Genomic DNA, 15078 nt, shown 5'->3' on the forward strand with positions numbered 1-15078 from the left:
GTTTCCACTTGTGTGGATCCATTAGATTTCTGCTTAAGTCATCTGCCAGTGAATTTTGTTTGCCTGGAAGGAATTGAGCTTGCAGGTGCACTTGATAGCTCAAGGCTATGTTCCACAGAGCCATGGCTAACCTGCAGAGTGGGTAGGAATGAGTTCCCCCTGCTTGTTTATGTACCACATAACTGCGGTGTTGTCTGTCTTTATCAAGAGTTGTCCTGGCAGGATAAGGTATTTGAGGTATTTGAAGGCTGTCAGTGCATTCTGTATAGCTAACATTTCTTTTTGATTGATATGCAGGTGAATTTGCCCTGGGCTCCATTTGCCTTGAGTGCATTTGCCTGCCATGTGAGTCTGATGCTCCTGTTGTCAGGGTTTCGGCAGCGGGGGGTTGAGTGAAAGGGAGTCCCTTGTTGTGGTTGCAAGCCTCTGCCCACTAAAGGAACTCTGCCCTTAGGCAAGGAATGACAGGAATCACTGTTTCCAGGTCATGAGAATGTTGACACCAGAGACTTTTTAAGTACCACTGAAGTTTCCTCATATGCAGTCTTGCATATGGAATTAGTTGAATGCATGAGGACATGAACCCTAGGGCTTGCAATATTTTTCTTGCAGATAGCTGGGTTTGGGTGGCCATTAGTTTGAAGAAATTTGTCAAATAAACCTGTTTTTCTGGAGTGAGGAATGCTATCTGGGAAGTTGTTTTCAAGCTTCCTCCCAGGAATACAATCTGTTGGCTGGGCACCAGATGAGATTTCTTTTCATTGATGATATACCCCAGAAAAGTTAGGAGTCTCTTTACAAACGTCAGGTGCTGAAGTAGCCATTCCTGACTGTCCACCTGAATCAGGCAATCGTCCAAGTATGGGTAACTTTGAATATTTCTCTGCCTGCACTATGCAATGGCTGGAGCCAGGCACTTTGTGAAAACCCTGGGCACAGTAGATAAGCCAAAGGGAAGTGCAGAGAACTGACAGTGCATAGAGCCTGCCCTGAAATGTAGATATTTCCTGCAAGATTCCCTTACGGGGATGTGCAGATAAGCTTCTTTTAAGTCTAGGGTGACTAGCCAGGAGTCCTTGGCTAGCACAGGAAGCAGCTGCTGGAGTGTAAGCATTTTGAATTTTGGAACCACCTGGAAGGAGTTGAGAGTTGACAGATCCAGAATAGGGCACCAAGAGTTCTCTTTTCTGGGCACCAGGAACAGTCTGGAGTAGAAACCCTGTCCCCTTTGCTCTGTTGGAACAGGTTGAATAGCCCTGATACTGAGAAGAGACAGTACTTGCTTTTGGGCCTCTGCCCACTGATTTGGAGGCAAGTCTGGCAATCTGCTTGGGGTTGGCAGTGTGTGGAAACAGAATCGGTATCCCTAGGATACAATGTTTAAGACCCATCGGTCCTGGGTAATATACTCCCAGTTTTTTGCATGCAGGGCGAGTTTTCCTCCTAGGGGTGCAAGTACTTGGGCATGGCTGGGAAGGATGAAGGACAAGTCACTGTGAACTTTTTCCATAAGTGGGTGGCTTACCACTTCCCTGTTTTTGAGGAGGGAGCACTCCTTTGTTTAGATCTGTGCATACCCTGAGACTGTAGCCTTTGTGGTCTTTTGCCCCTGGATTTGGACTGAGAAGGTCTGGGAGAGACTGGAAAGGACCAGTTTTTTTAAGGCAATTGCCTACTGAATCTAGGTGGCTGTACCTGTAAGAAATCTTTAACAGGTTGCATAGATTTAGCTTTTTCCTCCATCTTTTTAAGAACTTCTTCTGCTTTTGAGCCAAACAAACATTCTTGGTTTAATGGAGCACCTAGTAATTTTGCTTTGACATGGTCTGGCAAGATTTGTTCCTTTAGCCAAGCATGCCTTCTCAGAACAGACTCAGTGACAGCAGCCCTGCAAGATACTTCTAAGGCATCAAAACCACACTGCAAAGTATGTTTACCAACTTGGTTTGCCGAATGCATTAACTCTTGTAAGTCTTTCTTTTCTGCGCAATCAGGAATCAACAACATTTTTTGTTTAATTAGCTCCATAATATGCTGCTGGTACTTCAACATGTGAAACTGGCAATTTAAAGCCCTGATGGCAAGAGTTGCAGAGGTATATAACTTCTTACCCCATCTGTCTAAAGCCCTAGAATCCCAGTTCAAAGGGGTAGAGTTTTTGGCTGCAGTAGCCTTAATACCTTTAGGTCCCTGGGAAATGGTCTCTGGATCTGTAGTGGGATTTTTAAAGAGAAATGTGTGAGAGTCATGTACTCCTCTAGTACCTGTCAGGCTTTCTAGGAGCTGGTGGTAAAGTATCAGGGGTAACACTGGATTCCATGAAGACATCATCATCTACAATATCCAGGTCAGGGAGTATAGCTAGAGGCCTATGCTGAGGCAAGTCTAAAAATTCCCTGAGTCTCTTTTTGGACTGTGGGTAGTCCTGGCATTCCCAGCGGAAATGCTCTCTTAGGGTATGCAAGGTTTCACCAAAAGAAAAGTCCTCTGGGGAGGAGGCAGAGGAAATGGAATCCTCTGCATCTGAGTCCTCACAGGTAGATAAGGGTATGTCCTGGTAATCACAGGGGTCAGAGTCATCGGACTTGTGGTCTGCAGAATCAGAAGGAAAATCAATTCTTTGTCTTTTAGAGGGGGAAGGCTGGCTTCCCCTAGTTAAAGTAATAAGGTCTTCAGCAATTCTAAGCATTTGTTTCTGTGGCATGGGAGCTTGAGAATGCGCTTTGTTCATCAGTTTCCTAGGCATAGTACGAACTCTGGGCCTGAGAAATTCTGTAGTTTTAGTCATTAACGAAGTAGTCGGTTTAATATGAACATCAGAAGGTCTGAATACACCCTCAGAAGCCGGTGCCTGCACAGCGGCTCCGGACCCATCCAAGGTAGAGACATATGCAAGTTCCATAGTCGAAGAAGCATCTCGTGGCATACCGGACTCCGAATGGGTCTCAGTAGAGGCCTGCGAATCTGTAGAAGCTCGTAACAGTGGCTGCGAAAGCACCTGAGTACCGGCGGACTGGCGGCTAGCTTAACGGAAGTGTCGTTGGCAGTTTTGGACCTATGCAGTCTGTCTCTGTCTTTATCCTTGCTTTTTTTAGAAGATCAGTAGTCGGATGGCTTATCAAAGCCATTTCGGAATATGGTGAATGAAAGTGAAAGAATATAGCGACAAAAATAGCCCGATGACGAATAGTTTGGGCATTGAACAAGGCACAAAACTGACAGCGAGGGACATCGTGGTCTGGGCCTAAACAAGTGATGTAGTACGAATGAAAATCTCTGAGCGGTATTCACTTTCCACAGGCAACATAATTGTTCACTTTTTCTGACATCAGTTAGAGCAAGAAAAAAGGATCCCCAGCGGGGTACTTAGCTATAGAAGACTTCAGGTTTGAAATTCGAAAAACGAAAATTTCAGGAAGCGGCCGACTGGCACTTGTGAACTACTACTGCTTCGGGCTCTGGTGCGGCAAGAAATGCTGTAGTAATGGCGTCGGCTGCATATTTTATACCCCTGATGACCTGACATCGTGGAAGAGGCGACAGCATCTGATGTAGAAATCCCAAGACTCTAGTATTTGGGCCGACTGAGGGCTACCTGCAGGCAGATACCCCAAGTGTGATGATTGCAACAGTGAAACACGAAGAACATCAGGGGAATCTCACACAGCAAGAAAAGAATCAATTGCAAAGTTCCAAAGGGAAAATAAGGGAGCATTTAGATAATATGCATGAGTTTAGAAAGGTTACTGTTAAGTATTTTTTTTGATAACTCCAGAGTACAAAAACTTTTAGCACAATGACACGGGCAATAGAATGTAGAGATGATTGTTGGCAAACTTAAGGAGCCTATGACAAGAAAAAATAATTACTTATCCTGTAGAGATATTAGAGATATTCTAAAACTTTATGAAAATTTGTATAAAGCAGAGCGATATGGAAACCAAGAAAAGGCACAAATGGAACTATTTATGGAAGACTTAATTATGCCAAGGTTAGAGGAAGATGATAATAGTTAAGATAAGAAAGGGATTAGATAAAAATGGTGATGTATGATCAATCAGTGACATTTCCAGGATCACCATGGTGTTCCTCTGGAAATTTGAAAGCTAGGAGAGAAGAAAGTGTTAAAGATCTGGAAGATTTTTATTTCTCGATATTTTAAAAGGTAGGGGGTACATGGAAGAAAATGGTGGAGGCTGTACTACCTAAAGAGAGTAAAGACCCTTCAGATCCAGCTTCAAATACACCCATCTGCATCTTCAAATACACCCATCTGCATTTTAAACATAACAAAGTGTTTATGTATATAACCATTAACAGAATGCCAAAGGTATTGCTAAAATTGCCAGATACAAATCAATGTGGTTTTGTGGCAGGGGGGCACATATATGGCAACATTAACAGAACACTGACGATCCAGAGAGAAGCAGAATTTAAGAAACCACCATTATTGTTGGTGGGTCTTTATGCAGAGAATGAATTTGAGATACTCAGCTGGGATTTTATGAGTAGGGCAATGGCAACATTTTCATAGCTAGACAGAATAACAAAATTGATTGTGAGGATATATGAAGGGTCAGAGGCAAAAATTAAGGTGGGTGGGTTCCTCTCTGACAAACCGTGTTTTGAACAGAGGAAAAAGGCAGAAGTGTCATAATTTCCCTATGCTGTATGACCTACATTTAGAGCATTTAGAAAAGGAAATAAGGGACTTGCAAATTCAAGGATATAACTGGCATGGTAATCAAGAAATGTTAGCTTTATTGGCAGATGTGCAAAAATGGGAAAAAAGGAGAGTGTGGACTGAAGGACTTATACTATTCTGAACTTGATAGAGCTGGAAAAGCTCATTCTGATGCTGTGGAACATTTTGCAACAGGTGCAATTGCTTTCAAGAAATACAATAAATGAAGATAAAACAAAAGCTACACACATGAACTGGTTCAGCAATACCCACATTTATGGGAATACAAGAAGTATTTAGGTGTACGGAATAAAAAGGATTCTTTGGCAGTTAAGGATATGCGGGAAGAGACTTAAAAGGTAATATAAACTCTGAAAATCCGGATGCTCTTGATTGTGGATATAGATAATTAGATACAAGTAGTGAAAAATGTTCTAGTCCCTTTAGTTTTATATACAAGTGAGGTATATTTTTATCAAGCAGAGGAGAATTTGTGGACCATAACTAATAATGAGTTGAAGGAATTTATTTGGGAGGGGGGAGAAGGGCAAGACTTAAGTGGGATAAGTTGATTCTCCCTTTAAAACTAGGTGATTTAGGATTACCTGACTTGAAGGAGTATTTTAGAGCTAAGCAATGAAGGCTCACACACAACACAAGCAGAAGGCTAAAAGTCGCAGTAGAATGGGATGATGATGTTGAAATGGAAGGGAAGCTGAGAAGTAATGAGTGAGATTTTGGATTCAGGTCCTTAAATAAAACAATACAAAATACTATGTTCTTACAATATTAGAAAGCATACTAAGAATTAAGAACTAAGCCAGCATGGGAATGGAGAAAGTAGATGGGCCAGAGTTTACTGGAGAAAATTAGTGAAGGAATCAAGGTTTTGGGAACAAACAGCTAGAGACAAAAAGGTAACAGAGTGCGACAAGTCCAAACAGAAGTCTGGACTCTAGGCTTCCTTACCAGGGACTGGTAGCAGAGTATAGGCAAAGGGAAAGGGACAGAAGATTGTTAAATTAATGCCCATCTCTGGAAGTGTTTCTAGCTGAGTATAGAACAAAAACTACTTTTAAAAAGGGATAATTAGTATGGAATATAACTACTGCATGATAAATGCAACTGTTTAAGTAAACTTACCATAATAGTAAATATTCAAATGGCCACTGCTGCAGCAGTCTTACCTATACGGGTTACATACTGTCAAGGTTATATCCTGTCAAGCATATAACAGTTGGCCAGGTTCCAAAGCTTCATGGCACATTCCACACATAATCAAGCAGCTCGAGTTGAGCTGACTAAAAGAAAAGTTGTAGTGTCAAGCCCTTCAGAGTTTTCCAGCCAACAGAGACAGGGAGGCTAAGTCCTGAAAGGGCAATGTTAGGAAGAACAAAAAACTAATAATGACACCCTGGCATAAACAACACAACAAAAAACAAGGGGGGTGGAGGGAGTGGTTACTGCAGCAGTGTCCACTCGAACATCTATTGTTATGGTTAAGTTTACTTAAACATCTGTACTATGTTCATCAGCTTGATCAATGCTGCAGTAGCATTAGGTATATGGGTAGATTATCCTAGTTTACTACATTTGAGAGGTAGAAGGAAAAGAATCCAGGACCCCCTGGAGAATGGTCCTTGCAAAGCTTAATCTAGACCTAGAGAAGGAATCAAGCTTACAGTACTTTGTAAATGTATGTACAGAGGACCAAGTTGCAGCTTCTAAAATATTTCTAGAATTTAACCCTTTCCAAAAAGCCATATACGAAGCCAAGGCCCTAGCAGCCCTTGACCCTGCCTGGAAAAAGTTTGCTGTGGTGAGTACAACAAAAGGCAATAGCCTTAGATAACTATTTGGAAACAGTCTGTTTTGACAGATTGTCTCTTCTTACCTCCACAAAAAATGAACAACTGACCCAAAGATCTTAAAAGATTTAGTTCTCTCAAGATAGTACCAAAGTTGTCTGTAGACATACAAGGTATGAAGTATCCTTCCTTTCATTTCTGGGTTCAGGAAAGAAAACAGGGAGATGGATTGTTTGTCAAAGTAAACTTGGATACCATTTTAAGCATAAAAGGAGGATTAGTTTTCAAAGCAACCCTGTCCATGTGGAAAATGAAAAAGGGTTGATTCACCATAAGGGCTTGCAACTCAGATGCTCCTCTTGCAGAGGTCAGAACAATCAGTAAAACTGTCTTCCATGTTAAGAACCTCAAGTCAGCCAGGTTATCTTGTTCAAATGAAGTGTTAGCTTCTCTGACACAAAATTAAGATTCCCGAGGATGGGCCAGCAGTTTTCTTGGAGGTCTGAAAAGCAAAAAAACTTTCAAAAACATTTTGACATAGCATGCACTAAAAGAACAGGATCCATGGGCAGACATGCTGAATCAGCAGATAAATAAAACTTGAAAAAGGAGTAAGAAAAGCCACAAGATAGTAACTCACAAATATTGTAAAACTGGAGAACAACTAGCCCCGAGTTGAGTGCTGGTTATGTTGTTGGCACCAAGCAGAAAATATTTTCCATTTGCTAATATATGATTTTCTAGTAGCAGGCTTTCTTCCCTCCATTAGTACCTGCTGCAAGTCCTCAGTAAACAGGTGCCTAAAAAGGAATTAAAACCACATCATCCAGGAGTAGGGGTGTATCAAACATCCTTGTTTTTGTGCGAGTAAATCCAGTGTATGAGGAAGCTTGTGGTAATGCTAAAGTCTCTTAAACAGTCATTCTAATATACTGGGCTGTCCTTGGTTTTAGGAGTTTCCAGAATTCTTCCTGGAACCATTTCTTCTTAAATGTCTGTTGATCTGCATTTTGTTGAGACTGTTTTATTTCTTATCAAAATTGGGACGAGGAGTTACAAAATCCCTTAGAAAGTTTGGAAAAAGAGGGCTGGAAATATCTTTGAGATTTCTTGTATCAGCTTACCCCTTTCATCACAGATTTGATCACCTGTGCAGCAGAGGGACCCAGCCATGCAAACCTACTCAAAACTGTACCAGTTGCCATAAGCCTTGATGTACTAACAACAGAGCCACAGAGACAGACACAAACACACACACACACACACACACACACACACACACACACACACACACACACACACACACACGTAAAAAAATAACCTGGCATTATCTACCCCCCCTCACTCCCCATGCCTGTCACTTGACACAATTTGCCTCTGTTGCTTTTGGCACAGTGGAACAGAGGGGACCATTCTTGTAAGCAATATTACAGAAGTGACTGCTTTGCTTTCTCAGCTCTTGCTTGGCTACTTTGCTGCTCAGAGAGTGTTGGAATGGTCCAAGACTGGGACCAATGTGTGGACAAATAAATAACTCACTTACTAATCACATTTTTTTCAACAGGTAATCTACTAGCAAGGAATGCAGCAGCAGCTTGTAGCCTGGCACCTGCTCTGCCTGAAGTCACTCAGTACTGTACTACTGTAGAAGCAGACAATTCATCACCACATACAGACATTAGAATTTAAGGGTTTTTTTGTAAGGGAAAAACAAACTTATTCCTTTCCATTCTAGCACTCACAGACAGTGTGACAGTAACACAAATTATAACAGCTTTTCGTTGTATACAGATCAGTGCCTTCAGATTTACGTATTGTTCTTAAGTGTTTAATATAACAGTAGTTGACGACTCACTGGTCATTATGTACCTATGTCTTGCAGTTGTAGTTTCACATACTGAAAGCCAGCATCACCCACAGTATTCCAATACTAGCAGTCCTCTTACCATTTATCCTGCCTTCTCTGCCCCTTACACCCTGACCTGTCTCCATCAAAAAATATCTGGGCACATGCCCAGCTGTCCAAAACGGACATCACTGTCCTGGCTTGGAGTTAGAAGCTAAGTATTAATTTTGCAAAGTGCAGTATAAAGGGACATATTGCATAGTCACCTTCATGATTTAAATGCTACCTGCTTTAGATAAAGCACATCAGGATTTGTGATGTCTCATTATCAGACATACAGCTCTAGCTAATGTCTAGAAGACTTATAAAAAGTGAAAAATTTGAACACAGTGGGCATCTAAACTGCAATTTACACAAATATTTTTGAAAATTATGTGTGTGAATGAGAGGGAGGATAGCAGAATGGTGAGGGTGCAAGGAGTAGAGATGGCGAAGGTGGATGAGTTAAAATACTTGGGGTCAATAGTTCAGAGGAACAGTGAGTGTGGAAGAGAGGTGAAGAAGAGAGTACAGGCAGGATGGAGTGGGTGGAGAAGAGTGTCAGGAGTGATTTGTGACAAACGAGTACCTGTAAGAGTGAAAGGGAAGGTCTACAAGAGGGTAGTGAGACCAGCTATGTTATATGGGTTGGAGACCGTGGCCTTGACAAAAAGGCAGGAGTTTGAGCTGGATGTGGCAGAATTAAAGATGTTAAGATTTGCACTGGGTGTAACGAGGGTGGACAGGATTAGGAATAAGTATATTAGAGGGTCAGCCCAGGTTGGAAGGTTTGGAGACAAAGCCAGAGAGGCACAATTACATTGGTTTGGACATGTGCTGAGGAGGGATGCTGAGTACATTGGGAAAAAGATGCTAAGGATGAAGCTACCAGGTAACAGGAAAACAGGAAGGCCTAAGATAAGGTTTATGGATATGGTGAGAGAGGACATGCAGGTGGTTGGTGTGACAGAGCAAGATGCAGAGGAGAGGAAGAAATGGAAACAGGTGATCTGCTGTGGCGACCCCTTACGGGAACAGCCGAAAGAAGATGATGAATGCACACTCAGTTTTAGTTTATGATGCATTATAATGCATACAATACTCTCAATATAAATGGCATCATTTGGCATTACCACTTTACTTTTCTGTAAAATTTGCAAAAAAGATCAAACTGACCTCAAACATATAACTTGGTGCTGCAGGAATGATAAAAGACTGGTTGAAATGATCTAATAAATTTAAAAGAATTCACTTAATAAACACTCTTTCTTGAAATTGTTGCATTTTCAACATTTCTCCAAATTATATAAAATCCCTGTGTCTAATACTAATCTTCATCTTCTTCTTTCGGCTTTTTCCCGGTTAGGGGTCGCCACAGCGGATCATCTGTCTGCTCATGATTGGCAGTGGAGTTTTACAGTGTCAAGTTGCCAGCCTGGCACCCAACCTTCCACAGAAGGCACAAACATGCACACACTCACACCTAGGGCTAATTTAGAGTGTCCAATCCACCTACTGCATGTCCTTGGAATGTGGGAGGAAACCGGAGCACCCGGAGGAAACCCACGCGACCACAGGGAGGACATGCAGACTCCGCACAGAAGGCACCCCAGCCGAGAATCGAACTGGTGAACCTCTTGCTGTGAGATGACAACGCTAACCGCCGTGGCCGCCCACTAATGTCCTCCCTAATCAAATCCTATAGTAGGGAATCCGGATCAACAAAAAAACATTTCATGACTGGGCAATTTTTACAGATCAGAAATTAGAAGCCAGTAATGTTTCCAAAGGATTCCTCAGTTTTGCCCAACTGTGGGAGAGTATGAGTTTGATTTATCTGCTATACTTACTACATACAACTGTGGCAAATATTTTACTGAAATAAATGCCCATAAAGAAACAGAAATAATGTTTGATGAACTGCTGCCGTCCAGGTAAGGTGACTACAGTCTGAAAGTAGAAAGTATTGAAAAGAACAACGACTACAATGCTCTGGATGGTAGAACACTGAACCAGGCGTCAAATGAGCTGGAACATCAATAAATGTTGGCACTGCAGGAAGACAGCACCACAGTCATCAGCTACATATGCCAGTCAGTGGGACCATGTTATATATTTGCACATCACCAGATAGCACAGCTGTGTTAGAAATACAGGAAATTAGAAAGCAAGTCTAGAGACCATTTATGCCATGCCCCCTTACCCATCCCTACTAATGTGTGCTAAGCCTAATTATGCCACTAATCATAACCACAGCCCCACCCATTACCTTACTTAAAAAAAAAAAAAAAAAAAAAAAAAACTTTCCCAAGCAATTCCACTATTTAGACACATTGTGCTCGATGGTGTCACGAGTTTTTATCCCCTCCAGCTGAGCGACTGCCAAAAGAGGACTTTTATGCAAACTGTGTAGTTTCGTTTTTTCCCCAGTGGAAGTTTCAACATGCAAAAATCGATCTTCATGCACATCGATCTTAGGGAGCATACTCATCTGTGTGTATACATATATGTATATACACACATGTGCACAAGCGCACACACACAGTGTATGAAGCACCAAAACTGTGCACCTCTAATCTGGGGAAAAAGACAACTTTGATAAGCACCTTTCTGATACATGAAAGTAGTTTAAAAGTTTGTTAAGCATCTTTTAGTACTGTTAGACTAGAGTTTCACGCTACAGTATTAACAGCAGCAAATGCTGAATATTTCCCCAAGCATTTTCAAAGCGTTAACTCCTGCAAAAGACTATGTGTTGTAAATATTAGCAGTTTATGCTGACACAAAGTATGGTGGAAATAAAAATAACTCGAGCTAAATTCATTTCAAATGTGAAGCAACTAACTTGCTGAAAAACTAACCTTTCCTCACTGCTACATTATCATCTTTGTGTTGCTCTGTACTGCTGGTGAACTGAAATATGTACAGATTTCCTATGTTTCTCTACTGTAAACTAAATTGTGAGAAATAGAAAACATTTGAAGAAAGCTTAGAGAAACTGAATGCTTTTCACAAACTGCTTAAACTTACTGTATCAGTTTGTTTAGCTAATGGTAATACAGATTACAACAGTGATTGCAAACCTATGACACGCATGTCAAAGGTGACACTCCACAACATTTTGAGTGACACACCAGCATTTACCAACACCCGAGTTACCAAAGAAACTGCTTTTGCATTTGATGCTTGTGTGAAGTGCATGAAATGAATTTGTGCCAGGAGCCAGTTCAACAGCACTGCTGCAGGGTAAAGAGTTATAAACCTTAAAGACTATTTCAGTATACTTTCTCGACAGAGTCTGCAAAGGGCAGTGCTGACATTGTTTCCTCTTCATGGTTACACTTCTGCAAAGGGCAAGTAGTATGCATTTCTAGGAGTGTGCTCTTTTACATTCCTCTGAACTGTCTCTCTTAATCCCTCCTAAAACTGGCAACTTTTTATACTTAATAATGACAATAATTAGATTTATAGAGTAATTTTACTTCAGAAAACATATATTAATTCACTTTCATTTGTTCCTGTCAGTGTCTCAAATTAATTGTACTAGTAATTTAAAACTGTCCCTGTCTCTTATTTCTACATTTGTCCCTGATTCTGTTGAGATTTATTCCTGATGTATTGAGAATCATGCTGTTTTATTTATTTATTTTAATTTATATATTTTTTTGTTTGTTTGGGAGGGTGGCACGCAAAGAGAGTCTAGTTAGGAATTTCCGAATTTTTGACATGCCTAACTAAAAAGGTTCACCATCACTGGACTACAATCATATAAAGCAGGTTCAAAAAACAGCATTATGCAGCTACGTCCATACCTCTCAAATGTCCCAGATTTTGCCTCATATTTTTGCCCTTTACCTTGTTTTGCACAGTCTTCTGATTTTCCCTCATAAAATGTTTGCTTTTTTTGGCAAATCACTGAGAATTACAGTCAGTCAATAATGCCACAGATTAGAGTTTCATGCTTCTTATTCTTAAGAAAATGCACGTTGAAGCAGGGTCTATATTAGATAAACGAAAGTTTACCTTACCGAATGCTCTAATAATCGAAAATCCCGGACCTCAAACGCGCTATTGTGGAGGACTGCATCCCTCACACCCCACGCTAAATATATATACCGACTACGAGATTGCACTACAGTGAGGAAGGGGCAAATATTCAGATCTTCACTGTACTGCAATTTTACAAAAAGCATATAGAGGTCCGGGATTTTTGATTATTAGAGCGTTCGTATACACCCTTGAAGGAAAATCTGTTTTTCTAAGTCACTTGAAGTTTACTGGCTTGTTAGGTGCACCTTCAACAAAGTACAGTTGTGTACCTACCATAAATGTAGATGTTTGAGTGTGTTGTTCACTGTTGCAGTCATTACACTTGGGTTATCCTGCTGGCAGGCTACCCGCAGTCGGCCTGAATTCCAAAGTCCTGGTCTGGCATCAGTTGCTGTCGCCTCTTCCCTGACGTCAGTGCGCCAGGGGTATACAAGATGCAGCCAATGCCATTTTCTTCAGTTTTTCTTGCCCCAGATGTCAGGTGCCCCAAGAAGGTAGGCAATACATAATGCTTATAAAAACGTGCAGTAAAATAAAAACAATACCTTCATCTACAAGCAAATACACCACATAGGTTGTATAGGATAGAGAAGCACAGATAAGTCCCAGCAAAGAAAGGGGGATGGAGGGAGGGTAACCTGGACTGCAACAGTGAATACACTCGAACATCTACATTTATGGTAGGTTCACAACTGTACAATGTTCATCGTGTTTCACTGTTGCAGTCATTACACTTGGGTTGAATCCCAAAGCTGAGGTAGGGCGGCTAGGTCTAAATAGGATTAGGAGTGGCTATGAGGCCCTGCAGAACTGCAGTGGCAAAGCCTGCTCTGGAGTTAGAGTAAAGCGGTAAGTGGTAATGCTTGGTAAAAGTGTGCACTGAACTCCAAGTTGCAGCCTCCAAAATTTCCTTGGTTGGTACTCCTCTGAGAAAGGCTGCTGAAGTGGTTGCTGCCCTGGTAGAATGTGGCCTAATATTCTTAGGCACTGACTTGCCATGCTGTGCATAGCAGAAACGAATGCAGTGTCCTATTAATTTTGAAATGGACTGCTTTGATATAGCCTTTCCTTGTGATCCTGCAGCATATGCTACAAACAGTTGCTCAGTTTTTCTGAAAGCTTTTGTTTTGTCCAAGTAGAAGCGTAGCTGCCTGTGTATGTCCAAAGAGTGCAGAAGTCTCTCCCCTTTATTCTGGGGATTTGGATAAAATGTTGGCAAAATAATAGTTTGGTTAAGAGCCACACTGGATACTACCTTTGGCATAAATGTTGGGTTTGTCCTTAGAGAAACCCTGTCCGGATGAAAAATGATAAAGTTTCCACTGCCATTAATGCCTGTAACTCTGAGACTCTTCTTGCTGACGTTATTGCTAGGAGCAGAGCAGTTTTTCATGATAAGAATTTTATATCAGCTGTACTGGCTGGGACAAAAGGAGGCAGTGTGAGATTTTCCATGACAAAGTTGAGGTCCCATGTAGGTATTGGTGCTCTCCTTGGGGGTCTCATGTTTTTTGCCCCTCTGAGGTACTGTCTTAGCAGTGGATGTGAGAAAATAAGAAGTTCTGTATTGTAATGAGCTGAAATGGCAGACGCATGGATCTTAATTGATGAGAAGGACAGGCCTTTGTCCAGCATCTCAGTTAGGTATTGTAAAATCTGAGGAATATTTGGAACAAGTGGTTCAAGTCCTTGTGCTTGGTTCCAAGCACAGAATCTCTTCCATTTTTCTGCATAAGATTTCCTGGTGCTGGGCCTCCTGGCTTCCAAAATGACATCCATAACAGCTTTAGAGAGAGGTGTGTTCTGAGTGGCTATATTATTTGCCATGCAGCCAGATTTAAGGTTCTGAGTTGGCTGTGCAGGATCTGATTGTTTTGTTGAGTCAGAAGATGGGGAATTTGAGGTAAAGTCCAGGCTGGGCCGTGAGACCAGCTTTTTAGGATTGGGTACCAGTGCTGGCGTGGCCAGTCTGGGGCAATCAGAATCATTTTGGCTTCTCTTGTCTGACTTTTAGGAGTACCTTGGGAATGAGAGGCAGTGGTGGAAAGGCATAAACTGTCAAAGTTTTCCAGCTGAATTATAGAGCATCCACTTTCCATGCAGAATCTCTGTAGTTGGCAGTTGTGAGGGGAGGCAAAAAGATCTACGTCTGGGCATCCCCATTTCCTTGTTATCATGCTGAAGACCTGTGGATCTAGTTTCCACTCGTGAGGGTCCATGAGGTTTCTGCTTAGTTCGTCTGCCAGAGTATTTTTCTTTCCTGGCAGGAATTGTGCCTGCAGATGTACTTGATAGGTCAGTGCTGTGTTCCACAAAGTCATGGCTTGCCTGCAGAGGGGGGTAGGAATGTGTGCCCCCTTGCTTATGTACCACATAACTGTAGTATTGTCTGTCTTTAGCAATAGTTGGCCTGGATGTAGTAGATTCTTGAAGGTTGTCAGGGCATTCTGTACAGCTAGCATCTCTTTTTGATTGATATGAAGATGCATTTGGTCTGCGAGCCACGTGCCCTGAATACATTTTCCTGCCATGTGTGCCCCCCAGGCATAAATCGATGCATCTATTGTTAGTGTCTGCCTGGCTGTGGGTAAAGTGAAAGGCTGCCCCTTGTTGTGGTGACAGGCCAGTGCCCACCATCGAAACTCTTGTTG

At 41.7% G+C, this 15078-nt stretch overlaps 1 protein-coding gene across 1 annotated transcript in view; it reads right to left on the reverse strand.

Moving 5' to 3' along the window:
- The window catches only part of MAN2A1 (mannosidase alpha class 2A member 1), a gene marked incomplete in the record, with an annotated part of 1886421 nt that overhangs the window by 111770 nt on the left and 1759573 nt on the right, over positions 1-15078 (reverse strand).

The sequence above is a fragment of the Protopterus annectens genome, chromosome 2.part2 (genome assembly GCF_019279795.1).
Source record: "Protopterus annectens isolate FY-2018-M chromosome 2.part2, PAN1.0, whole genome shotgun sequence".
Lineage (NCBI taxonomy): Eukaryota > Metazoa > Chordata > Ceratodontiformes > Protopteridae > Protopterus > Protopterus annectens.